General features: G+C 41.5%; 1 protein-coding gene across 1 annotated transcript in view; it reads left to right on the forward strand.

Moving 5' to 3' along the window:
- GRAMD2B (GRAM domain containing 2B) overlaps nucleotides 1-27,618 on the forward strand; it is a 104,469-nt gene that overhangs the window by 9,506 nt on the left and 67,345 nt on the right. The gene's annotated exons all lie outside the window — the stretch shown is intronic.

Raw genomic sequence — 27,618 nt, forward strand, 5'->3', positions numbered from 1 at the left:
TTATCCAGCCTCACTGGCCCATTTCTTCACCTGGCTTGGCTCAAATGATTTGAGCTATTTCCCCAAATCAAATCCATCTTCAAGGGTCATTCCATTTAGTTTCTTCATCTCACCCAGGATGACTTTTACTGCCCCAGAGGGGACACTAGCTTCAGAAGCAGGCAGGATTCCCTGTTTGAAAGATTAAAGAAGACCTATCTGGGATTCTGATTTCTACATTGAGTCATTCTGTGATGCCGTGGGTTTCAGTTCAATGTATCCATAAAAAGACAGTGGCGTTTGCTCTGTGCACTTGCGTGCAGTTAGAAAAAGTATGGTGGATAATTTCATTGAACAAAAAAACCTTGGAGCCCTTTCTACCATCTCTGTGGGGGGAGGCTCCGTCTGGGGAGGACTGCCTGGCAGCCATCTGGTCTCATCACTTTCTCAGCTGGCAATCCCTCTGTGCCTCAGTTTCCTTAACTGTAAGATCGGGTAATCGTGGGGGTGTAGAGAAGGCTCAGTGAGATAATACACAAAGTGCTTGGCACACAGCACGTGTTCTAAGGGTTGCTACGGTTCTTGCAGGGCAGTGGGGGAGATCCACAGAGGAGTCATGCCAATATTCACTTATCACCTAGAGCTCTTAGAGGCTAGGAATACATCCTTTCCTCTGTATCCCCAGCACCTAGCACAAAGAAGAAACTATCGAAAGAGAATGGATATGTGTACTTATATAACTGAATCACTTTGTTATATAACAGAAATTATGCCAACATTGTACGTCAATTATGCTCCGATAAAACTTTAACAAATGGGGGAAAAAAAAAGAAAAAGAAACTACAATGAGGAGAGACTCTTGCAGAGTAAAGAAGTGGCTGAAGACCCAGATCCTGCTTCCAGGGGCTCCAGTCTCTGTTGGCGACAGATACACACTCTGGCAACCCTAGAGGGTAGGCAATGCGCATGCACCTTGAAAATTAAATTATTAGCCTAACTCTCCAAACTATAATTTCCCACATGTTTCCTGTTAATCCGCATGTTGCAATACTTAGATCTAGAGATAAATTGCGTATTTCAAACACTCAGTGGAACAAAATAAACTTTGCTTATGTGAAAAACTCACAGCAGCCAGATGATCCTGGAGAAAAATAAACTTCTGTTTTATTCCTTCCAGTAAACCCAGGGGCAGAACGTTCTCCTGCAAAAGGGGAGAGAACCCTGGAGGCAGGAACGATCGGGTCATACAAGTGCGTTCATTTATCTCCGAGCTTTGTCCTTTGGACAGTGAGGAGGACACTCAGTGACCTGGTTGGCTTTCCTGTCACATCTCTTGCCCTCTCCGTGCCCGGAGAAGATCACACTCCAGCCATGTGTGCTAGTCTGGGCCTTTGAACCTTCTCTGCCTAGGACACTTGGGCAGAGTGAATTCTGAGCTGTCCTTCAAAGCCCGCCAGGTATCCCTGCCTTGGGACAGTCTGGCCCCACCCTGTCTCCCTTTCTCTGTGCCGACACTGTACCTTTTGGATTTCCATTGCAGCCTCCATCACACACTCAGTGTCGCTTATTGCTGTGTTTGTCTTTCTCCCTCCCTCTGCTGCCTTTTATTCCAACCAATCACTCAGCACAAAGTAGACAACGATAAGTGTACAACGATAAGTGTTGGGCAGATGAATAAATGATGGCGGGCGATGGATAAATAAAGAGCTCCCCTAAGTTGACAAGCGAGGCTGACCCTTGCTGGGGTGCTGCTGCCCTCATTCCGGGAAGGCTGAGGGTCAGTAGCACCCCCTGGGCTTGCGAATCAGTAAAAACGAACTTGATGCATGGAGGACAGCTAACGGCAAAGCCACACGAGCTCTCAGACCCTCTCAGGTCCGAGTCCAGGAGCTTTTCACCCTTCCACGATGATTCATTCTTAGATCTCAACTGGTACTTGCCTCACTGGGGTCCCAAGTGTTGTACCCTTGCCAAGTGGGTAAAGAGAGGGAGAAATTAGGCTGCAAGGAACCATAGAGGCTGAAAATCCTGTTTCCGTAAATGTAAATACAAGCTTACTTTTAACTTAATACTACCCTGAATTAATTTAAGTTGAAAAATACACCTAATTGCTATAAAATTGAGTTAAATTAGACATCAAAGAAATGATGTAATAAAATATTGGGTTTTAGTTTAGTAAATAACCCCTCACACATGCCACACGTTTTCCTTTCTTCGTGCCTTTGTGCCTGTTTTCTCTCTGCCTGGAATAGCATTTCCCTCAAGCAATACTTAACAAATGTTTCGCATTTTTGCAATATCCTGTTGGTTACCCAAGTCAGTCCTGGGTGTTCTGTGTGGACGGGGGCCGTCCAAGGAGGAGAAAACCAAGGGGGGAGTCACATGGGGCCATGTTGGAGGCTGGCCAGCATGGTAGTCATGACAGCAGCAACACTAGCACTTATTTCTACTCTGAAAGGTGATATCTGATGAAAGGGCTGTAGTCTTGGAGTTACTCAGACTTGCATTTGTGGTTTTTTTAAAAAATTCTTATTCACTGAAGTGTAGTTGATTTACAATGTTGTGTTAGTTTCTGCTGTATAGCAAAGAGATTCAGTTACACACATACATACTTTTAAAAAATTTTTATTATAGTTGATTTACACTGTTCTATCAATTTCTGCTGTACAGCAAAGTGACCCAGTTATACATCTATACACATTCTTTTTCTTGTATTATCTTCCATCATGTTCCATCAAAAGTGACTGGATATAGTTCCCTGTGCTATACCACAGGACCTCATTGCTTATCCATTCCAAATGCAATAGTCTACATCTACCAACAACAAACTCTCAGTCCATCCCACTCCCTTCCCTTCCCCTTCCCCCTTGGCATCCACAAGTCTATTCTCTATGTCCATGAGTTTGTGTCTATTCTGAAGATAGGTTCATGTGTGCCATATTTTAGATTTCCTGTGTAAGTGATATCATATGGTATTTGTATTTCTCTTTCTGGTTTACTTCACTTAGTATGAGACTCTCTAGATCTACCCATGTCGCTGCAAATGGCATTATTTTGTTCTTTTTTATGACTGAGTAGTATTTCATTGTGTGTATATATATATGTACCACGTCTTCTTAATCCATTCAACTGTTAATGGACATTTAGATTGTTTCCATGTCTTGGCTATTGTAAATAGTGCTTCAGTGAAGATAGGAATGCACGTGTCTTTCTGAATGAAAGTTTTGTCCATGTGTATGCCCAGGAGTGAGACTGGATCACATGGTAGTTCTAAATTTAGTTCTCTGAGGTCCCTCCATACTGTTTGCCGTAATGGTTGAACCAACTTACATTCCTACCAACAGTGTGGGAGGGTTCCCTTTTCTCCACGCCCTCCCCGGCATTTGTTATTTGTAGTCTTATTAAAGATAGCCATTCTTACTGGTGTGAGATGGTACCTCATTGCAGTTTTGATTTGAATTTCCCTAATAATTAATGATGTTGAGCATTTTTTTCATGTGTCTGTTGGCCATCCGTATGTCTTCATTCTTTTTGTATACGTTCTTTTCCGTTATGGTTTCTCTCAGGATATTAAATATAGCCTCCTGTGCTATATAGTAGGACCTTGTTGTTTATCCATCCTGTGTATAATAGTTTGCATCTTCTAACACCAAAGACTAATGTCTAACTCACACGACCCCTCTCCCTCCTCCTTGTTCTCTTTGCTCAGATCTGCATCTGAATCACAGTTCTAGCACTTTCCGCAGTTTTATTTGTATTTGGAGCAGTGGGTTTTTTTCTTTTGCTTTTTTTTGTCAAGTTATCTAAACTTTTCAAACCTCAGTTTCCTCACTTGTAAGATGGCGCAAATAACACCTACCTCTTCTTAGTAACATTTTGAGGATGAGGAATGGGTAATATATGGTGGCTGGCAAGTAGGACACTCAGGAATTGCTGTTATTAGAGTTTCAAGGTAGGTGAGGTGTTACTATAGAAACAGGATTGGAAGTCATAATCCACACATCCCTGTGTCAAACCTTAAGGTTTTTTTTTTTTCTTATTTGTTTTATTATCCCCAAACATTCTCTTATAACTTATGAAGGACATAATGAGAGCTAAATGGGGGAGGCGGGGTATGGATGAAGCTAAAAAAATAATTTCCTTTTGAGAGTTCCCGTTGTGGCTCAGTGGTTAACGAATCTGACTAGGAACCATGAGGTGGTGGGTTCGATCCCTGGCCTGGCTCAGTGGGTTAAGGATCTGGCATTGCCATGAGCTGTGGTATAGGTCGCAGATGTGGCTCGGATCCCGTGTTGCTGTAGCTCTGGTGAAGGCCGGTGGTTACAGCTCTGATTCAACCTCTAGCCTGGGAACCTCCATATGCTGCGGGAGCAGTCCTAGGAAAGGCAAAAAGACAAAAAATAAAAATAAAAAAAATAAAAAATTATTCCTCCAAATTTATATACTGAAAGAACAGTGGAAAGAGCCCACACCTGGCCCACACAGGTTCCTGTGCCCTGGAGCAAAGCACTGACCCTCTCCTTTTCCTCATTGCACATGAACAGGATTTTTCCAGACAGTTGAGAACTTAAAAGGAGAAAAAAACAGTCAAATAAAGCAATACGTATAAAGTTTAAAATTACAAACTCCTTCGGCGGGGAGTGGGGAGTAAAGAATTCTTTTCAGGTATTATTTTTTTCTTATGATTTTTTAAAAAATTATTGTAGTTCTCTCTGAAGTAGTGGGTTTACTGTGAAGCTAATGAAGCTGTAAACTTCAGGGGGGCTATCATTTGAATGAACCTCTTATAAGTTGAAATTCACTCCCTGCACCTAATTTTTTTTTTCCCACTGTACAGCAAGGGGGTTAGGTTATCCTTACATGTATACATTACAATTACATTTTTTCCCTCACCCTTTGTTCTGTTGCAACATGAGTATCTAGACAAAGTTCTCAATGCTATTCAGCAGGACTAATTTTTTTTATATACTGAAAGAAGTCCCCCGCATGAGATAAGCTGTAGATCCTACAAAACTGACTTTGTCCCAGTTTCTGTTATTCACATAATGATGCATTTGTCAACCAAGACCAGTTTTCTGAATATTATCATCAGTATTTCACACCAGTCCATGGGATCTTATTTACTCACAGCTTAACAAATCTATACAGTAAGGTACTGTTAGGGTATGAAGGGGTATTTCCAAAATCATTGTTTCCTGGAAAATATGGATCCCAAATTTATCCCCCACAGAGACCTAATCTGGGAAGGGGACATTCATATTGCCATTATACAAGAGGATTACTTTATATAATCCATACTTACTAGAGTATGTGACATAGAGTTCAGGTAGAATTTAATTTAAGAATAAAACATAAAGGTGGTAGCATCTTTAAAAGAGAGAAAAAAGTTATCAAATCTCATTTATCAACATCATTATATCCCACATTTTGAGGGTTTTGAAGAAGTAGAGATTCTAGGAATTCAAAAACTACTCTACAAATGGTAATTCCTTGTTGAGTTGAGAAATAACAGAAGAATAGTTAAGAACCCCAACTCCTCAGCCAGGTTGCCTGGGTGCCCGTCTCATTCGAGTGGCCCAGCATGTCTGTACTTCATTTACCTCTCGTACTACAAGGAGGGGTAAGAGCTTCCAGCTCACAGGGCTGCTGCTAGGATTGGATGAGTTACTGGACTTGAGAACTGCTTAGAAAACCACGTTGCATACATGCTACTTATAACATCTTTGACCAATTTCTAACTTGGGCTGTCATCTCACAAATTGCTTTATCAACTTGAGTAATGATTGAAAATTTTTCATTATATCCCGCTGTCATTCTCCCATTAGTGACAATATCTTGTTTCTAGATCACCCACTGAATGGCTGAATTTTTCATTGAAAAAGTCTATTTTATTTTTCACCTTTAGAGCCCCCTCATGTTATTGGTTAGTCTTCTGTCACAGAAGTAACCCCTAAATGCTTATTTGGATTGCAAGTTAAGATAGGAATAACTAAAATAGAAACCTGTGAAGCATAACTCAAATGTTTTCTGGCATAGGGTTATTATGGATTGTTTTCAAAAAGGGTTTTAATATTTGCTAAAATGTCCACATTAGGAAATATAATTACAGCAATTACTGACCAAGAGTTGAACTTCTGATGATTAACTAAGTACCAAAATTTTAGATTGAGTTGTTTAAACAGAAAGTTTTCAAAAGTCTCCTTAAAAAAAAAAGGAAGAAAATAACTAAAATGTTGAGACACTGGGGGAAAAAATTCTCCTTCTATCAAGTATTAGTAAGCATATCTCTGCTGGAAGGTGTCTCATTTATTAGTCTTTCTGCCACTCAGGAGCAGTCTGAGAAGATGATTTTACTTTGAACTTTCACCAATGTCTGAGTTTATCATAATAAAACAGAGTAGGTTTTACTGTGGCCCTAAACTGCTCTGTTCCTAAGAATCCCAAATGATTGGGATGTTTATATGAAAGTTCTAAAGTAATGCTGTCACGTATGGTTAATATTTCATGAAAATATCAAGTGACCTTTCTTAAAGGCCTCTACCTAAGTAACAGGGAAGGAGTGGTGTTTGTTAGTTTCCATGCAGTTATATAAATGGCCCCTAATAAATGATAAGTAATAAGAAGCAGACATCATGGTGAAATATTCAATCATGCCGACAGCACAGGCTTTTGGTTTAGGCCTCTTCTTTGCATCCCAGAAGAGCAATAATTTTGTTTATTCCTGAATTCAAAAAAATAAAATTCTCGGGCTGTGTGCTTCTCAGGTTTTTTTCATGGTGCCAGAAAACTGCATAACCATAAGCAAAGTTACAGCAGCCTTTCCGAACGCACAGTTAGAAGCAGAGTGATAACTTTAGTTCTATTGGGTAATTCTTAATCAGGTTCAGCTCCAGTTCCCACCCACTCTTAATAAAAATGACGACAGCTTAACATTTTATTAGTGGCCTCTTCTGTGCCAGGTACAGTGCAAGGCTTTTTTTGCAAATTAGCTAATTCGAATTTCACAAGGACATTATGAAATAGTCCTTATTATGACTCCATTTTCCAGAAAGAATACTGAGATTTGGAAAAATTACTTAATTCCCATGATAAATGGGCTGGATTCAATCTTAAGACTCTAAACCCCATGCTCTTTCTATATTGCTGTCCTCCAGCCCCTCCCACCTTTAATCTCCCTCCGTCATGGAGTAACAGAGTTGGGCTAGTGGATGCAGACAACCTAAAGTAAGCATGGGGATTGAGATCTGATATGAGACTGCAATGTGAGGCCAAAAGCGTAAGTTACGAAAGAAATAATAAATTGGACCTCATTAAAAATAAATACAAAAAGACACCATCAAGTAAGTGAAAATCCACAGAAGGAAAGAAAATGTTTGTAAATCATCTATCTGATAAAAGTCTGGTAATCCGAATATATTAAAAAATTCTTACAACTCAATAATAAAAAGACAACACATTTTAAAATGGGCAAAAGATTTGAACAGCTTTTTCTCCAAAGAAATAAATGGCCAATACGTTGCAATATGGCGGTTAACATAATTAGTCACTAGAAAAATACACATTGAAACCACAATGAGATAACATTTCACACCTAGTGAGATGACTATAGTCAAAAAAAAAAAGAAAACAGTCAGTGTTGGTGAGCATGTTGGAGGAAATGGAACCCTCATATATTGTCGGTGGGAATGTAAAATGGTGCAGCCACTTTGGAAAACAGTTTGGCAGTTCATCTAAAAGTTAGATATGATCCAGAAATGCTACTCCCAAGTAAATACCCAAGGAAATTGAAAACACAAGTCCATGAAAAAACTTGTACATGGATGCTCACAATAGCTAAAAAGTGGAAATAACCCAAATATCCATCTACTGGTGAATAAAATGTGGTCCACCCACAGAATGGAATATTATTTGACCATTAGGAAGAATGAAGTACCAGGAGTTCCCCAGCTCAGCAGAAAGGAATCTGACGAGTATCCGTGAGGAAGCAGGTTTAATCCCTGGCCTCACTCAATGGGTTAAGGATCTGGCATTGCCTTGAGCTGTGGTGTAGGTCACAGAAGCAGCTCAGATCTGGCATTGCTGTGGCTTAGGCTTAGGCCAGAGGCTATAGATCTGACTTGACCCCTAGCCTAGGAACCTCCATATGCTACAGGTGCGGCCCTAAAAAGACTAAAAATAAAAGAAGAACAAGAATGTTCTTCTTTTACATGCTGCAACATGGATGTTAGAAGTTAGTCATGAAAGACCACATGATTCCATTTTTATAAAGTGTCCAGAAGAGGTAAATCCACAGAGATAGAGAGTAGATTAGCAGTTCTCAGGGCCTAGGGAGAAGGGACTGTGGGGACTGAGCACTAGTGGTTACCGTCCCCACAGTCCCTGAGCACTGCGGTGATGAAAATGTTCTGGAATAAGTGGTGACAGCTGCACAACTCTGTTTGGTGATACTAAAATCACTGAATAAAACCACTGAATTATACATAGATTTTAAAACAGTGAACTTCATGGTTCATGGATTATATATCAATTAAGCTGTTATTTTTTTAAAAAGCTAATAAGAGATCCTAAGAAAGAATGTCTTTTTTTGAAAGTTTATATTCTATAAGTACAAAGTACATAAATAAGTTTTGGATGACTGATAAATTGGCTTCCTAACTTTAAGTATGACTGATGCAGACTTCCTGCCATGGCACAGTGGATTAAGAATCCGATTGCAGAGGCTCAGGTTGCTGTGGAAGTGCAGGTTCAATCCCCAGCCTGTGAACTTCCAGATGCTGTGGTTGTCACCATGAAGTGTTTGGGTTTTTTTTTTAATTTTTTCGAAAAGGATTGACACATTTTTATCCACCCACATCTTCTAGATCAACAGTTTCTGTATTTGCCATTTAACTTTTCAAAAATGCTTCCCCATGACCCTTTCCCTGGAATTTCATAGAGTTAGGATAGGGACATAAGAGTACTGTGAAAAGGAGTACTGAATCCAACTGGGAACCATGAGGCTGCGGGTTCGATCCCTGGCCTTGCTCAGTGGGTTAAGGATCTGGCGTTGCCATGAGCTGTAGGGCAGGTTGCAGACGTGGCTCGGATCCCGCATTGCTATGGCTCTGGTATAGGCCCGCAGCTACAGCTCTGATTCGACCCCTAGCCTGGGAACCTCCATATGCCGTGGGAGCAGCCCCAGAAAAGCCAAAAAGTCAAAAAGAAAAAAAAAAAAAGAGTACTGTGAAAAAGGGTGTTATACCAGAGGTCCCCCAAGACCACCCCATACTTGGAGATTTACAGAGTCACAGAACTCAGAATGTAGGTGTCCACATGGCTAAGATTTATCATGGGGACATGGTAAGCCGGGCCGTAAGGGGAAAAGATGCAGGTGGAGTTTGAGGAATCCATGTAGAAGCTTCCTCGTGCTCCCCCTCCTCCCACAGAGGGTCACAGGGAAGACACTCTGCCCCCAGCAACAAAAATGTGGGAACATGCGTATGATGTTTCTGTCCAGAGACACCCATTAAAGACTCAACCCGAGGGTTTTATTGGCTGCTGGTCAGGTAGGCACCCTCTGCCTAGTCCATACTCCCTATGTAAACTCCCAGGAAAAAAAGATGATTGGCATCAATCATATTATTTGCCAAGTCTAGGCTCACTGAGCCGCTTCCATCAGTTGAGGAACAGTAGGAACACCCCAAAAACCCATACTCCCGAATGCCAACTAAGAAGCAAACTTGCAAACCTATCTTTCTAAGAGCAGTCTCAGGCCTGCTGTGTTATCTCTTTTCCACACAGGGGTAGAAAAAGATCTCAAAACCACCATCCAACAAAAACAGGTCCTCGAGGGAAAGAGGAAGAGGACTAAGAGACTCAAGGCCAAGGGGATACTGTAAGGTTTGCTTCTCAGGTCAGACATCCACTGACACCTACAACCCTGGCAAAAGGACTGATCCCATAGCCTTAGAGCTAGTTAGGCCTGATCACTTTGAAGTGGTCCCTGGAGTTTCTAGCTTAAGTCCTGACAATTACCACCATCACGGCCTTCCTCGTTCCAGCTCTCCAAGTGAAAGGAAACCCTTGGTGCTTTCTTGGCTTCAGTGTGTCTTTCCAGAGGAGCAGTACAAAGAAGTATAGCTGAACTACAAAGATTCTTTGATGCTTACCTTTTGGCCTTGGCATTCAAGAAAGAATTCCTACAGATGAATGGAGGCCAAAATGCTCATCACTGAGAAGAGAGTTCATGACACACCTTGGAAATATATATCAACCCAGCTATTCCTATTAGCCCAGATGTCATGGCTAAAGACATACTCTTGAGAAATAAACCCTGAGCAGGAGGACTCTGATGCAGTCCTTTTCTTTCCTGCAAATACTAAAAATTACCTTCTGTCCCATGGAGGGGTAGAAGGATCTGTCGGCTGTCCTGGCTCTTTTTTATAACAAATAACCACATAAATCAACTAGAATATATATGAAAAGGGAAGTGAAAGGGATGTCTTTTTCCCAGAACAATAAATTTCTATTACGTCAGAATTGTTTAACTTTGACCAGTGAGTTACTAAATATATCATAGTGCAGGACTCAAAGTGCATGCAAGGAAAGAAGCAGTTAAGGTCTCTGTGGCCACTTAGAATTTCTTAGACATTCTACCTTCTCTGTCCCCTTTTATCCCTCTTCCTTCTTTCCTCTTCACTCATGAGCTTCCTCCTCTTTCTTCCCATCACTCCCACCTCCCCAAACAATTGTTAAAATGACCATAATTCAAAGGATCCTAATAACTGCAAAAATTAGTTTCTTTTGCAATTTTACTTCTCTACCCAAATGTAAACACATTATGTCATGAACAGATTATTTTTAAGAGAAATGCCTACACATTTGCATACACATGTAACTGCATCTTCCACATTAGTTTGATGTAAAAAAATATCTTCAGGCAAGTTCATAAAAATCAAAAAATTCTTTTTTCTAAATTGTACCTTTAGCCCTAGGAGAAAATATATAGTAAATACATGTCTTAGCAGCAGCCCTTCAAAATCTTCAAGGTTCTACCTTAACTATCAGGCAGCCCCCTGGGGAATACCTTGGTTTCCCAGGATCAGACTTGGCAGGCCTGGTGACTGGTTTGGCTGCCATGGACGAAACATTCCTGGCAGGGATCACCAGGGAGAGATGCCCCATCTAACTCTCCAGGTGTAATCTTCACAAAGAATCAAATTATCTTGAATCCAAATAAGTCATCTTGGAAACAAGACACAACAGATGAAGCATTAGCAGCCTAAACCTGCCTCCAAGGTAATAATTATCACCCATTTAATCCGCCTTCCTTTTAGGTAAGGTTTGTTAAGACTAAATTAGAAGTCCTCTCTGAAAAGCTGAGAAATTGGATTCCTTCAAAAACTTAAAAAGTTAGTTTGATATCAAAGACCATTTTATCAAATAATTACACTGAAGGCTCAACATTGGCTACACTTAAACTAGAGCTGTAGATCATTGTCATTTTGCTGTTTGAAAATAACCAGTATGTTTTTAAAACTGTTGTGTAATCTACTTTCCGTGTCAATGCAGAGTTGTCTTATATGTAAACTGCATGTTCGACATTTGGTTTTTTTTTTAATTAAAATAATGGTATTAGGGGATAAAAGTGAATGAAAGAGCCATGGTTTCTGCTCTCACCCAACTTAGAGTCTGGTGGGGTTATGGGTCAAGTATAGTGGGGTCAAGCATTCATCTAGACCAGCCTGTGAAGTTTTTCCTAATCTCAAGAAACTAATTTGATAAAGTAAAACTCATGATTTTTTTCTACATTTGAAGGGCCCCAAATATGCTTTTATTCTGACCAAGAATGAGCCAGCATGTTAGTTGCCCTGTGGCTGTATAGAGAATATCTGGGGGGACTTCCCATCATGGCTCTCAGTAACCAATCTGACTAGTATCCATGAGGACACAGGTTTGATCCCTGGCCTCGCTCAGTGGGTCGGGGATCCGGCCTTGCCATAGCTGTGGTGTAGGTGGCAGATGCGGCTCAGATCCTGTGTTGCTGTGTCTCTGGCGTAGGCTGGCAGCTACAGCTCTGGTTCAACCCCTAGCCTGGGAACATCCATATGCCGTGGGTGTGGCTCTAAAAAAAGAGAGAGAGAGAGAGAGAGAGGGGTTCCCGTAGTGGCACAACAGAAACAAATCCAACTAGGAACCATGCGGTTGCGGGTTCGATCCCTGGCCTCGATCCATAGGTTAAAGATCTGGCATTGCCATGAGCTGTAGTGTAGGTCGCAGACATGGCTCTGATCCCGTGTTACTGTGGCTGTGGTCTAGGCAGGCAGCTGTAGCTCTGATTGGACCCCTAGCCTGGGAACCTCCATAAGCCACAAGTTCAGCCCTAAAAAGCAAAAAAAAAAAAAAAAAAAAAGAGAGAGAGAGAGAGAGGGAGAGAGAAAATATTTGGGGTACTATTTGGATGGAAGCATTAAGTTATAACTGTGGGTCTCCAGAGTACATGAATGAGGGACCCTCAAATCCAGTTTCCTAAAGTGAGCTATTTAGCATCATCTGTTTGCTCTTGTTCACAGTGCCCATAACAGAGTTACATATACTTCATGTTAGACAATACTTTTCCTTTGGAAAAATGCAATAACAGTGTTTGGTAGTTAGGAAAGAAATACAAAGCTGGTGTAATATGTTAAAGAGAAGAATTTGTTTCAATGGTTAACAGTTAGTCTCAGAATTCAACTCCTTCATGAACAAAGGTTCAGTAGAATGTATTCTTGCTATTCATTTTAATTACTGAAGTTCATTTTCTAATTACCTAATCAGCACATTTCCAGATATGATGACTTGACCTTAATCTGAAATTTAACGACTTTGATCTTGGGCTTGGATCACATGATGATCTGGAAAAATGACCTGTTGTCGCCTAGCTTAACAGGAGGCAGAGGAGAGAAGCTCTGGGGAAATTCCAGGTGAGGCTCGCTGACCCTCCCAGCGTGGCTCCGGGTAACACTGAACTCACAAACATGCCCTCATGGAAAATACACCAGCATTAACAAAAGCTCGATTCATTTCTTTCTTTTTTTTTTTTTTAACGCTTTCTTTTTATTGCTAAGACTAATCCCCCCCAAAATCTATTAGCAAACTAGGTATTAATCAATGCTAGGATTAGAATATCAGGGACTGAAAAGTCAAAAGCAGCAGGAAAGTCTGCTACTCACTCAGTTTCCAGAACAAGAGGAAGTGTGTTATAGAAACTTCTGGATACAGATCTGCCTTACTGGTCCTTAAACAGGAAAAGTTTACTCTTAACCAGAGCAGTGATACTTTGCATTCCTATAGTTTTCTAACTGTGTGTCTTGGGTAGACTATATCTACTTGAAATAGTCCAGCTATCTTTGTTGCTGGCTACAGCTCAGATAGTTAAATCTGGAGGTAACCCTTATGACCCCATGTCATCCGCTGAGGTCGGAACTCTAATCCTAAGCAGATGGCACAAATGTGTAAATCATAGAAGTGAGATAATAAGGACCTTTGGGCCAACAGCAAATTGGAAAGTTTCTGGTTTACTGCTAGGCTTTCAAATTCTAACAAAGCATACTGGTTTGGCATATTTAGCAGAGGGTCATGATTTTGTGGTTGCTGAACCAGGACAACCCAAAGCCTAGGTGGGGATCCCAAGTGAGTCGCGTTTCAGACCCTGCCTTGTCCTCCAGCACCTTCAGTAGAATCCCACCCTTTTCATGTGTCTGTGGGGCTACTGCCAATATTCCCCAGGTCCCCCTGGAGGCCAGGCCCACCCTGTGCCTTCCTGTCCCCCACCCCACGTGGAGAGAAGTCTTCTCTCACATGTCAATGGTTCTTTCAGCCAACTCAGGAAGCCTGACTTCATAAGCAATGGGCCCATTAATAACACGCTGGCTAACAAGCCCAAGGGTTGGCTGAGCTGGAGGCACTGGTGAACCACCCAGGTGCCTCCAGTCTTTTCAAAGGTAGTGGTTTTCCTGTCTCCCAGGTGGCTCTCTGCCGCTGGAGAAACCAGTCCAGGATTCTGGGATTGGGACCACCTGTTTTTTGAGACTTAAGAATCTATCAGTCTTGTGGGCCCACAATCCCATGTCAGCACTTCTGAGATAGAAAGAGCTCTGGAAACGAAACAACATTTATGACTTTACTGCAACATCGGAATTGATTTGAGGCTAGCAGCAATATCTGTTTACCTCTCTTGGTGGAAGTGTTCACACCTTTAGCTGAAGAAATATTATTGTGTTGACCTACGAGCTGGGGATATTAGGTAACAGGGAGCATGTGTGTCACATTACCTTCCTAAAACCCCCCAAATCTCTGAATTCCAAAACACACCTGTCCCCATGGGTTTTCCATCAAGGCCTGTGGATCTGTAGTGGCTTCAAAATTAGTTCCAGAGGTTGGTTGGTTTGTTTTCTTTTCCATTATTTGCCTCAGGGGACTGAAGTAATTATACAGAATGGGTGGCTAAAAGGAGAAGGTCACTGTAGAAATGAGATGTCCTCAGAACTGAGTGGGGAATTCCATGGAAAGAGCCAGAGCCCTCGAGAAGACAGTATTTACCCCTTAATGGCCAGATCCTCCTCTCTCTGGATACCTTGCCTGACGGTCACCCAAGAAGGAGACCCCTCAGAGGGAAACTTATTCTTGAATTCAGTAGGAAGTTCACTGTAGGATAAGAATTCCATCACCGTGTAACCAAGTTTTAACATGAGGGTTCCTGAGATTCACACCCCCCCACCCCCCCGCAAAAGTTTGCTCCTAGAAAAACAATAGAGTCTACATCATGGGATCAATTCACCCCAGGAGTGAATCTAGGAATCTACTTTCACGTTACTGTTTCATGTGAGGAAATACGTTCTGCAGCCCAATTAATGAAATACTAAATGCCATTTAGAACACAATGCATTTCTATACTAGGTGTTGTCTGTGTTTTTTTGTTTTTTGTTTTTTGTTTTTGTTTTTCTATTACAGTTGATTTACACTGTTCTGTCATTTCCTGCCATGCAGCAAAGTGACCCAGTCATACATATATATATATTACACATTCTTTTTCTCACATTATCCTCCATCACGTTCCATCAAAAGTGACTGGATATAGTTCCCTGTGCTCCACAGCAGGACCTCATTGCTTATCCACTCCAAACGCAATAGTCTACATCTACCAATCCCAAACTCTCAGTCCATCCCACTCCCTTCCTTTTCCCCTCCCCCTTGGCATCCACACGTTGGTTCTCTATGTCCATGAGTTTGTTTCTGTTCTGAAGATAGGTTCATGTGTGCCATATTTTAGATTCCACATGTAAGTGATATCATATGGCATTTGTCTTTCTCTTTCTGACTTACCTCACTTAGTATGAGAGTCTCCAGGTCCATCCATGTTGCTGCAAATGGCATTATTTTGTTATTTCTATGGCTGAGTAGTTTTCCATTGCATATATATACCACTTCTTCTTAATCCATTCATCTGTCATTGAATATTTAGGTTGTTTCCATGTCTTGGCTATTGTGAATAGTGCTGCAATGAACATAGGGGTACATATATCTTTTTCAATGAAAGTTTTGTCCAGATAGATGCCCAGGAGTGGAGTTGCTGGATCATATGGTAGTTCTATATTTACTTTTCTGAGGTCCCTCCATACTGTTTTCCATAGTGGTTGTACCAGTTTGCATTCCCACCAACAGTGTAGGAGGGTTCCCTTTTCTAGTCATTGTTTACCATTCAAGAAATATTTACTAGGAATTCCTGTTGTGGCACAGCAGAAATGAATCAGACTGGTACCTATGAGGATGCTGGTTTGATCCCTGGCCTCTCTCATTGGGTTGGGGATCCAGCGTTGCTGTGAGCTGCAGTGTAAGCTGCAGATGCAGCTCTGATCCTGAATTGATATGCCTGTGATGTAGGCTGGCACCTATAACTCCGATTCAGCCCCTAGTCTGGGAACTTCTATATGCCATGAGTAGAGCCATAAAAATCAAAAAGAGAAAAAGAAAAGAAATATTTGCTGAGCACTTAGCATAGGTACTAAGAATAGAGAGCTCAACAAGAGAGAGTGAACCAGTTTAGATACTAGGGAGAGAGACAGCGGGGAAAAGAACATGCAATACAGGAAAGGTAAACTCATTTTAATGTAAAGTGAACTATTTCAATCAAATTCCATTTATCTTATAATTGTACACATCAAGACATTCGCATGATGAGTTTTATCTTGTGTCAAAGCAGATTTCTCTTTCCCGATAGTGAGTTTGACATTCTAGAAGATTCACACAAACAACTTAAAAGTCTCCAAACCCTCACAAAACTCAGGAAGACTTTCTAAATACATATATTCAGGCCCAGGTTTTGCTAATAAGGAAGAGGCTATCTAGAAAGGAACAATGTCCCAAGTTCACAGTGGAGTAACAGCATCTTTTTTCCAGAACTTAGAGATGTTGAACAATATTTGAATCTTAAAACAACAGAGCTGAATTTGTCACTTTCAAAACATCCACAACTTTGCCAAACAAGGATGGAAGGCTAATGTCTGATTGCTATAGGCCACATTTTTGGAAAGCTTGTCACAACATTCCACATATCATACTTGGGAAAACAATAGTCTCGTGCTACTGAAGTGCCGAGGTTAAATTTTCTGAGCAGAAATCACAAAAACAATAGCTACCTTCCCTGAAGTCAGGAAATCCCAGGATTCCACAGTCTCGACACAAGCCAAGGAAATGGAGACTTTTACTTTTCTGTGATGGTAGTGTTTGATAGCGGAATGGGAAGGGAAGCAAAACAATGAAGGGCCTTAACTTTTTCTCCTGGTGGTTTGAAGGGGAGGTTGAAGAAACAGTGCCAGAGGAAGGGGGAAGCTGTAGGTAGAAAGCACGTATTAGGATTCCTTGCTCATTACATTTAGCCTCGTTTCTACCCACCACATAATACCAAGGATAGAAAGCCAGTCTGTACTTGATGCTAACCCCCAAAGGACCAACATAGAAATAACGAATTCCCGAATTGCATCATGGGCATAGGCAACAACCCCTGTATTTTTAGATTTCTAAAAGCAAAGAGGAATCCTGAGGCTAAAGGCCAGCTGGAAAATCAATAATCAGAATCATTGAGAGTAGCAGAAAAATGTTTGGGAGGCTTGGCTTCTGCCCTTGATGGAGCCGTTAACTGGGGAAATTTGGAAAATGTGAAAAATTTGGAAAGTCATTAATTAGGCAAATGAAATCAATCCAGTAGGCGTTTGTTTCGTGTCTGAAGTTGTTAAACACTCATCTTGGCTCTGAGGGAAGAATTACAAAGATGTGCAAGACACCATCTCCCTCTCACTGGAAAGATGTACATGAGTAACCATAAATCAAGAAAGAAGTATTAATGCAGCATAATAGCAAAAACTAACCACTGATATTCACGAGACAGTTATCACATGTCATGCCCCATTATAAAGGGTTATCCATGGTTTTTTGTTTGTTTTTCTCATAGAGACAGATTCTGTAACTCTAGGACCCTTAAACTTGAACTTCTGCAAGACATGGATACAGCCAAAAAAAAAAAAATAGAAAATGGTAAATGAAAAAGAATCCTAAACCTGATTTTTTTTGTTTTCAGGTGTGTGCTGGTTTTTCCTTACAAAGTTTCCATGGGCTGTTTGGTAACTATTTAGGTACTCAAGGCTCTAAGAAATCAGCTCTCCAGGTGGTAAATTGAAAACCATCGCCTAGGGTTTAAGAGAGGTAGCAGCAGCCTTCAAATTCTTACTGTAGAAGAGTCAGATGACCCGCTTCTTTCTTCTAGAGCAAAATGATTAACGAAAGCATCTGGGGAATTCAGCCAGATTATTTACAACTTCAATATCAACATAAGTGTGACTTCATCAGATCCAAGCACAAATTCTGCCCTGTGGTTACCAAAGCCAAGATAAGTAATAACCGTGAGTCACTTAGACCCAAACTCTTGGTTGGATCATGAACCTGTCAACTCTGTGCCTGCTTCTGCTTTGCTTTCAATGGAGCATGAGCTTGAAGTTGTTTTTCAAGTAATTGTGGCAATTTGACATCCTTCCATACATTGATTTTCACCCTGGCGTTCTGATGACGTTCAGGTCATTTAATAAAAGCTGGCAGTACAGTAAGTGACAAAAGGTACCCTACTGAGGAGAAGACCATCAGATCCAAGAATTGGTTCATTAGATGCCTCACCTAAACAACAGAGCTAACAAAGTGTTTTACTTTGGCCACTACTATCCATCGGATGTCCATAAATTATCCAAATAGGGAAGCCTTTTGAGAGGGAAAGGGGACACTATCATAATTATGCCAGAACAGCAGACCCAAACCAGGACGGATCCAAACAAACTAGGACGCACATTCACCTTAGGTATCATAAGCTTCCAATCCATGAGAGTTCATTAACTCTTAATTATAAACTAGTAATTCCTTTACTAGTTAAGCTAAAGCTTTTACAGTGGCAAAGACATCTGAGAGAGAGAGAAAACCCAAGGACATGTGAGAGATTTTAGCGAAGTTCTATCAAGTTAAACGTATCAATATAAGGATGCAGCCTTAGCTTCTGATGTAAGGAAATCAACCTAAAGGGTGCTGAAGACTCAGGAACAGAAGCTACGTCTATAACTTTTGTAAATCTGTCTAGCACGTGATGAAATACTCCACGCACTGTCTTTACATACTGAGGGCTAATGAACTAAAGCAGGACGATATCTTCAATTTGTTAAAAGATTATCCAGGTCAGTCATAACATAATGATGGAAATCAATAGGTTATATGAACTGACTGCTTACTATGTACCTGGCATAGTGTACTAATTCCTTAATATGTATTTGCTCTTTAAATTCCCCAGTGATCCTCTATGAGAGATACTACTGCTTTTCTCCTTTATTTCCCCACTGATGAGAAAATTGAGGCTTAAGGAGGTTAAGTCATTCTTCCAAGGTGGGACAGTGCATACTGGGATTCTTAGATCAGTCAGACTCTTAGCGATTCTTTTATGTCTCCTCTTCTGCCCCTCCCAGGGCTCTTTTATTGCCAGATGAACTCAGCTAGCTCAAACAAGGGACGTTTACCGACGGGATTGTGGACAATCCCTTGGACACCAAGGGCACCAAAGCAAATACGGTAGGACTCCCTGGGGCAGAGGGGTGGGGTGGTGTATAGTTAAAAAGCTAGGAACCAAGACCTTTCCCACCGGCTCTCATCTCTTGTTTCTTTGCAGTGTCTACAACAAATGTATCCAGACTTTTCTTGAAATCTAAGGGCTTGCGATTCTATAGGACCAAGCATGCCAATGTCTGAATCTCCCTCTAGTATGTGTCTTATTAATGAACTTATAGGAGTTCCCTTGCGGCTTGGGGATTAAGGATCCAGCAGTGCAGGCTGTGGGGTGGGTTCAGTCCCTGGCTTGGGAAGTTCCACATGCCATGGGCATGGCCAGAAAAAAAAAAAAAAGAATTATTCTTACACTTTTAAAATGAAGAACATATTTTTTTGATATGGAGGATGTACCTTTCATTTTGTTGACTATTGCTGAAAATAAAAATTAGATTCTGATTTTAATTAGTCTGTGATCTTAACACACAGGGAGAAACATTCTGTTTTCAGTACCTTTTCAAAGTAGGAACGAATGCAACGAAGCCCTAATCCCTTAAGGAAGGAAGTCTATGCACTTAGCTCCCCAAGTGAATAGATTTCCATAATTACCCGGTGAAATGTATTTAAAGTTGGCATTTTTGCAGTTGGTAAACACAACACTTCAGGGTAAAAGGTGTTTGCTTTGTTTTCCCCCTTCTTCTTAGAGTTAGTCTGTATGAGGCAGAAAATGATGTTGCTGTAACCGTGAGGTTTAGGGTCCTTTCCTTGAGGACAGCTGTCTCTTACTTCATTGCTGTATCCCATTAATAGATTCACATTCCAGCACAAAGCACAGTGCTTGGACTACAGCCCAGTCCTCTGACTTCTAGCCTGAGGCCTTTTCTACAAGTTGGTCGGATGTCCGGGGATGGGAGGAGTGGGTGGCTTGTGTGGGACGCAGAAGAGAAGGACCTGAAGCATCACATGGCCACCTCCTGCCACTCCCACTATTTTACATCATGATGTTACTTGGTCCAAGTGTCTGGTTATGATATATGGACAATATAGTTTTGACTAAGTTTCTGTGTATGCATGTTCTGTAAATATCTGGGTATTGAACTCTCCCACTGGGACTGCAAACTCACTTAGAGCCAGCAAGTGCTTCTTTATTTTTATATTTTTATCACCTAGAAAGAATAGAGCCTGGCACATAAAAGGCATCAAAAAAGAAAAAAAAAAAGAGTGTTGATCAGAAGGAAGGAAGGAAGGAAAGAAGGAGAGACCGACAGACTGCACAACTTGCCTCAAACGTAGGGTCTATTTACAAAATTCAGCTAAAAAGAAAATGCAAAGTGAACCTGTAGCTACTTGAGAGAAACATAAAAACTTTCTTATCGGCCACAGGTGTTTTTTGTGTTTCCTTCTCCCATGTTCGTTCTTTGCCAGCTTATGTATTTGGTAATGTTTTTAGGTATTTTTTAAATGGATAGAGCTATATAGAAAACAGATTGGAAAAGATGACAAAGACTGATAGGAATTGTCAAAAAATATGAGCGTATGTAAAGAGAGAATACAAAGCAATGAAAAGTGTACAACAAAGGTGATATGAAGAAAAAAATGTATCTTGCAGAATGTAACACTTTTACAATAATTAAATATTACCTGCTTTGAAACAATGTGCTGATGGTTCTGCAGAGCCTGACTTGTCAAAGTGTTTCCCAGGGAGGAAAACAGAACATGCCAAGCCAGGGAGAAGAGAAAGACAAAGGCCAGTCCTCACATGGATTACATGGTCCTTGGTTCCCATTCCCAACACAAGGAAAGGAAGTAGCTCTGTGAATGTTTCTCTAAGAAAACATGAGTGACTCCATAGCTTTAAATTGTAGCCTGTGGGTTATAAACAGTAATTCTTGGACTTGCTGCAGAGCTAAACCATCTGGGAGTCATGGGACTTCTGTGACCTATTTGAAGCCCTTGCACTCAAATAGCGGACAAGTGAGAAGCAGCATGGGCCAAAGTTTTCCTTTCTAAATTGGGCAGGGGGGAGCTTTCACGAGGGATTTAAGTTCTATTTCTTTTTCACACACTCTTTTTTTTTCCCGCTGCACATTGAAAAAAAATGACCAGTGTTATTCACCATTAACCTCTCAGGTCAGCTAGATGGGTATGGTTGAGAACCACTGCTTGGAGACAATCACTGATTCATGCATTCATTCATTCACTCATTGAACACATATTTACTGAGCATTGACATGAACCAGGCACTGTGGATACAGTGGCGAACACAACAGACAAGTCCTTTATTTTTGAGAAGATTCCTTTCCTGTAGGAGAGGAAGATGCCAAGCTCAGTCATGACCAGTGGCCCTTTCTGTCCCTCTGGCTGGTGAGCTTTGCTCCCAGACTTCACAGGGCTTCCTCCTTCCCCTACTTTGAAGTCTCAGCTGAAATGTCACCGGTCAAAGAGGCTAACCTGATTATCCTAGGTAAAACCGGCCTCTGTCACTCTCCCTGATGTTCTATTTTCTTTATATGTCTTATCTGCTGAAACTGTGTTTTATGTATCCCTTTTTTATCTTCAATCTCTCCCACTAGAATGCAAGAGCCACCACAGTATGGATTGTGCCTGTTCTGTTGATTTCTATATCTCACGCATTTAGAACAGTATTATTGGAAATGACCATTTACTCACATGCCCAACGACAAAGTATCTGTAGTCAGAAGACCTAATCTCTTATCTGCACTGTGGTAGCTGGTCTCCAAAAGTGGCCCCTAGTGAACTGAACTTCTGGTAGCCACACTTTGTGTAGTTCTCTTCCCGTGAACCTGAGCTGGCCCTGGCGGTCACCTTTGAGCAACGGAATGCAGCAAGGTTTAAGATGCCTAACATGCTAGGCTATCTCATGGGAAGCCTTGCAGATTCCATCTTGGTATTGTGGAACACATGCGTTGGAGGAAACCAATCACCAAGTAAAAAGTTCAACTGGGTGTTCCCATCATGGTGCAGTGGTTAACGAATCCGACTAGGAAACATGAGGTTGCGGGTTCGGTCCCTGCCCTTGCTCCATGGGTTAAGGATCCGGCGTTGCCATGAGCTGTGGTGTAGGTCGCAGACTCAGCTCGGATCCCTCATTGCTGTGACTCTGGTGTAGGCCGGTACCTATAGCTCCGATTAGACCCCTAGTCTGGGAACCTCCATATGCCGCAGGAGCAGCCCCAGAAAAGGCAAAAAGCCAAAAAAAAAAAAAAATTTCAACTGAAAGTCTGCCATTTTGTAAGGAAGCCCAAGCTAGCTGTGTGAGGGGCCATGCAGAGAAACTAAAATGCTCAGCTAGTCCCCAGCTGTTCCAGCCAACTCAGTAGAAGCGCCAGACATGAGAGTGCACATCCAGTTCAGTGAAGCCTTCAAATAACTCCGAACCAATCCTGTGTGCCATCTGACTGCATCTGCATGAGAGACCACCTCATAGTGAGAACTATCCAGCTGAGCCCCATCGATCTACCATATCATAAGAAAAAAACATACATTATTGTCTTAAGCCAAAAAGCTTTGTGGCGGGTTAGTTACCCAGCAGCAGATAACTGAAAAATGCGGCCACCAATGACAGTGTTAGATTCAAACATTTCTTTCCCCCACAAACTTTATATATAACTAAGGGTTCTCAGTCTTTGCCCCACACTCTCTCTCCTATAAGGCACATGTCTCTGCCATTAACAAACTTTGTTTACACTCTTCACTCTCCTGCTCCCCTTCATAAGCACCCACTGGAAGTTAGAGAAGCTGGGTCTTCATCCTTCATTCTGGGACCACTCTAATTTTGGTCAAATTCCTAAACTCTCTGAAGCTTAGGCTCTGAAAAAATGAGGGCAAGGGATGTTTTCATTTTGTTTAGTGTGTGGCAGACAACACTTCCCCCTTCCCTTGAATAGAAAATAATACAGTACACAAATAAATGAAAGAGATACAAGTGAAGCAGGGCAGGCTGTGTTTTGAAATAGTGGTCGGGAGTAGGGACTGGAATCAGAAGACCTAAGCTTCAACACAAGCTCCTCCCCTCACCAGTTCCCCCAGAACCTGGCATGAAAACCTTTAGACTGGGTGGCCTCAGAGGCCTCCCCATGTCACATGTAGTGACTGTAACCTTTACAATACAGAATATAGACACATATTTTAAAACGTCAGGGTAGATTTGAATTTATTGTTCATATGATACCATTTATTTTAATTTAAAAATAGAGCATTGGGAGCTCCTGCTGTGGTGCAACAGGATTGGAAGCAGCTTGGGAGTGCTGGGATGCGGGTTCAATCCCCAGCCTGGCCCAGTGGGTTAAGGATCTGGTGTTGCCACAGCTGCAACTTAGTTTGTGCCTGTGGCTCCTATCTGATCCCTGGCTGGGGACCTCCATGTGCCAAGGGGTGGCAAAAAAAAAAAAGTATTAAACTGGAAGGGTTTTTTTAATTGCTTCTACTTTCTCACAGAACCAAATTTATACTACTTTTTCCCAAAACCATCTGCCCCAAGAACAGTAAGCCTTTATGATCTTGCCTATTTCTCTCAACACAGGCGCTAAACTTAGTTCTTGCCTCATCCCTAAAGAGAGAAAGAAAGTATTTCAGATTTCCCCATCTGCAGTATAACTTGGCTTAGAAAATACTGGTTTAAAACCGTTCTATTCAGGGAGTTCCCGTCGTGGCGCAGTGGTTAACGAATCTGACTAGGAACCATGAGGGTTCGATCCCTGGCCTTGCTCGGTGGGTTGAGGATCTGGGATTGCCATGAGCTGTGGTGTAGGTTGCAGATGCCACTTGGATCCCTCATTGCTGTGGCTCTGGTGTAGGCCAGTGACTACAGTTCTGATTAGACCCCTAGCCTGGGAATCTCCATATGCCGTGGGAGAGGCCCTGGAAAAGGCAAAAAGACAAAATAAAAATAAAAATAAAACCGTTCTATTCAGAGTTCCCACTGTGGTTCAGTGGAAATGAACCTGACTAGTATTCATGAGGATGTAGGTTCAATCCCTGGCCAGTGGGCTAAGGATCTGGCATCGTGCTGAGCAGCCGTGTAGGTCACAGTCACACCTTGGATCTGGCCTTGCTGTGGCTGTGGCATAGGCCGGCAGCTGCAGCTCAGATTCAACCCCTAGCTGGGAACTTCCATATGCTGCACCTGCAGCCCTTAAAAAGCAAAAAAAAAAAAAAAAAAAAAGTTCTATTTGATTTTTTAAAATATTTTCAAAGACCTCAGTAGTAGGAGATTCCATAGCCTACTATAAATTCTCATTTCACTGTTTCATGGCTATATTCATTAGGAAACTTTCCTTTCCTTCATATTTGACAGAAATCACTCAATAAATGTCCTTTTCAGTGTTCCCATTGTGGCTCAGCAGTAAGGAACCTGACTAGTATCCATGAGGACGCAGGTTTGATCCCTGGCCTCATTCAATGGGTTAAGGATCCAGCAGTGCCGTGAGCTGTGGTATAGTATAGGTAGGTCACAGACACTGCTGGGATCCTGCGTTGCTGTGGCTGTGAACTTCCTCATGCCTTGGCTTCAGCCCTAAAGAGACAAAAAGTCTCCTTCATATAATGCTTTGCAAGTTTCATTCTTACAACTTTTTTAAAAAGTCATATAATTAAACTCTTCAGTGTCACTGTATAGCTCTCTTCTGAACTCCCTTAATTTTTTCCCATTTTATCCTTTGCAGAGTGACCTTAAATGGAACACAGGGATGGTCTGAAGAGTGTTTCTGGAATTCTTTGACTCCTAATGTTGTATATTAAATATTACACGTAGTTAAATTTTTACAGAGCTTCCATTTGCATCTTGATAAGGACACTAACATCTTCTAAAACATGTGTCATCAGACAACATGCATAAAATTACGGGCATGTAATGACACTTTATGTGTACCTATACTAGCTAATAAATATGTAACCTGCCCTGCATTATAAATTAGGTAGCTACTTGACCACACACTGCAACCAAATAGCCGCTTTAATCTCCAAATTCATATTTGCACTCTGCCCCAAGACTATGGACAGATACTCAGTTTACCTGGTCAATGTTAAAAAGACACCGCAATTGGATCCATATTGTTGACTGAAGATAACGTACACAACCTAAAATTTTCAAGTTGAGTTTTATTCGAGGATGTTACTTAGGACTATGGCCCGGGAGACAGTCTCTCAGATAGCAATGAGGAACTGCTCCAAAGAGGTAAAGGAGGAGCCAGGAAATATATGAATTTTTGGCTGGGGGAAAAAAATGTAGTCAAATATCAAAGATGACTGTGAATTACAAAGAACAGATATCTCAATGATTTTAGTATTTATGCATGGGAAAATACAAGAATCTGGGTTCATTCAAGTTGTTCCTTAGATACACATCTTAACTATCTAGTATCTAAGGGCAGTATCCAAAACACAGAATGCTTCCTGGTTTTCTCCTTCCTGAATTCTCCTTGGAGTGCCCATCAGTGGGTACCTGCAGTGGTTAATGGCTTGATCCTTGTAGAACAGGAATTCTTTATGCACAATATTCTAAACTGTTGAAGACAGTTCTCTACCTCCTGAAAGATTATGGGTTAGGCATTTTCTACTAGACCTGCTTCAATAACTGGAGAAAGTATTGCCTAGGACTTTTCTTTGATATCAGCAACAAGAAATGAGTGCTCTTGTGCAGCAGGTTAAAGGTCTGGGGTTGTCACTGCAGCAGTTTGGGTCACCGCTGTGGTGTGGCTTTGATCCCTGACCCAAGAACTTCCACATGCTTTGGACATGGCCCCCCAAAATGCAACCAACCAAACAAACAAAAGCAAACAAGAAGTTACATCGCAGAGGCTTGGAGGAAGAAAAATAAAGGGTAGAGGTTTTTTTGGTGCCATATCAAAGAGTCCCCCAGATGTATTTCAGACATAATCTTATGTCTCTATTTTATAACATTACAATTAAGTTTCCCCATCATTTTGCCACTGCTGCCTTTTAAATATTGCATTCCATGTTATTGTATAATAGCCCCGGGAATAAACAAATTGGGAAGCTGTTTGACAAAGTCTTTTAAACTTAAGAAAAGGCCACTAGGTAAAATGCTGTAGTTGACTAGCTGCTTTCTAATTCTTCCCCACTCTAGGAAAGGGCTATTGGCTATTTTCTCCACCTGCCTTTGTTCCATTCCCTCCATATCCCACCTGCACCTTTCTCTCCCTTTCTCACTTAACTGGAAATCCTCATTCCATACACGGAAGAACAAATTTCAGGGCAGCTGAGTGCTCCTGAATTGAGCTGGGAAAGTTGGGAACATTTGACCTTAGCCATGCCTCTAAAGAGGCCTGTCCATGGTTTCTCAAAAGGTTAAGCATAGAACTACTGTAAGACCCAGCATTCCACTCCTACATATATACCCCAAAGACTTGAAAGCAGGGACTCACACAAATATTTGTACATCAGTTTCATAACAGCATGGTTCACAATAGCCAACATCCAAGTGTTCAAGAGATGAATGGTTACACAAATGTGGAATATACATACAAGAGACTATTATTCAGCCATAAGAAAAGAAATGAGTACTGATACGTGCTACAACTTGGATGGAACTTGAAAACATGACGCTCAGTGAAATAAGCCAGACATAGAAGGAAAAACTGTCTGATTCTACTTCTAGGAGGTACGCAGAATAGACAAATTCATAGGGATAGAAAGTAGAATAGAGGTGCCAAAACCTGAGAGGAGCTGGGAAGGAGACGTTATTATTAAATGGATACAGTTTATCTTGTAGATGACTTTCAAGTTTCGGGTATAGATAATGGTGAACGTATTTAGCGTCACTAAATTGTACACTTACCAGTGGTTAAAACGATAGCTATTATGCTTATTGTACTGCAATAAAAAGTTACATAGGAGGCAAAAAAAAAGTCAGTTCTGGCCTGAGTTCTGAAGTGGGGGTAGCTTGAAGTGCACCTGAGTTTTAAGGAGAGAGTCACCACCCAGAGTTTGGGATGATGACAACCTCCTCTATATTCCAACCTCCTCTATATTCCTCAATCCTGAGTACAATGGAGAATTCCAGAAGGGACCTGGAGGCTGAAGCTCTGATTTGACCCCTGGCCCAGGAATTTCCATATGCCACAGGGGTGGCCATAAAAAGGAAGAAAGAAAAAAAAAAGTAATTCTCAGCTTTTAGGTTGTGCTGTTGTTTTCAGGTGGCACTTTTAAGCCCCAAATCCCTGCCCCCTTCTTCTCTCAGGTGGCATATAAGCCTCAATTGCCTAACTTGTCCTTGGGTCTTATATTCTTTTTTTTTTTTCTTTTTTGTCTTTTTAGGGCTGCACCCGCGACATATGGAGGTTCCCAGGCTAGGGGTCCAATCAGAGCTACAGCTGCCGGCCTAGGCCACAGCCACGCCAGATCCAAGCAGCGTGTACAACCTACACCACACCTCATGGCAACACTGGATCCTTAACCCACCGAGAAAGGCCAGGGATCAAACCCGCAACCTCATGGTTCCTAGTCAGATTCGTTTCCCATGCGCCATGACGGGAACTCTGGGTCTTATATTCTTAAGGCAGCCTCCTG

Source organism: Phacochoerus africanus, chromosome 4 (assembly GCF_016906955.1).
Source record: "Phacochoerus africanus isolate WHEZ1 chromosome 4, ROS_Pafr_v1, whole genome shotgun sequence".
NCBI lineage: Eukaryota > Metazoa > Chordata > Mammalia > Artiodactyla > Suidae > Phacochoerus > Phacochoerus africanus.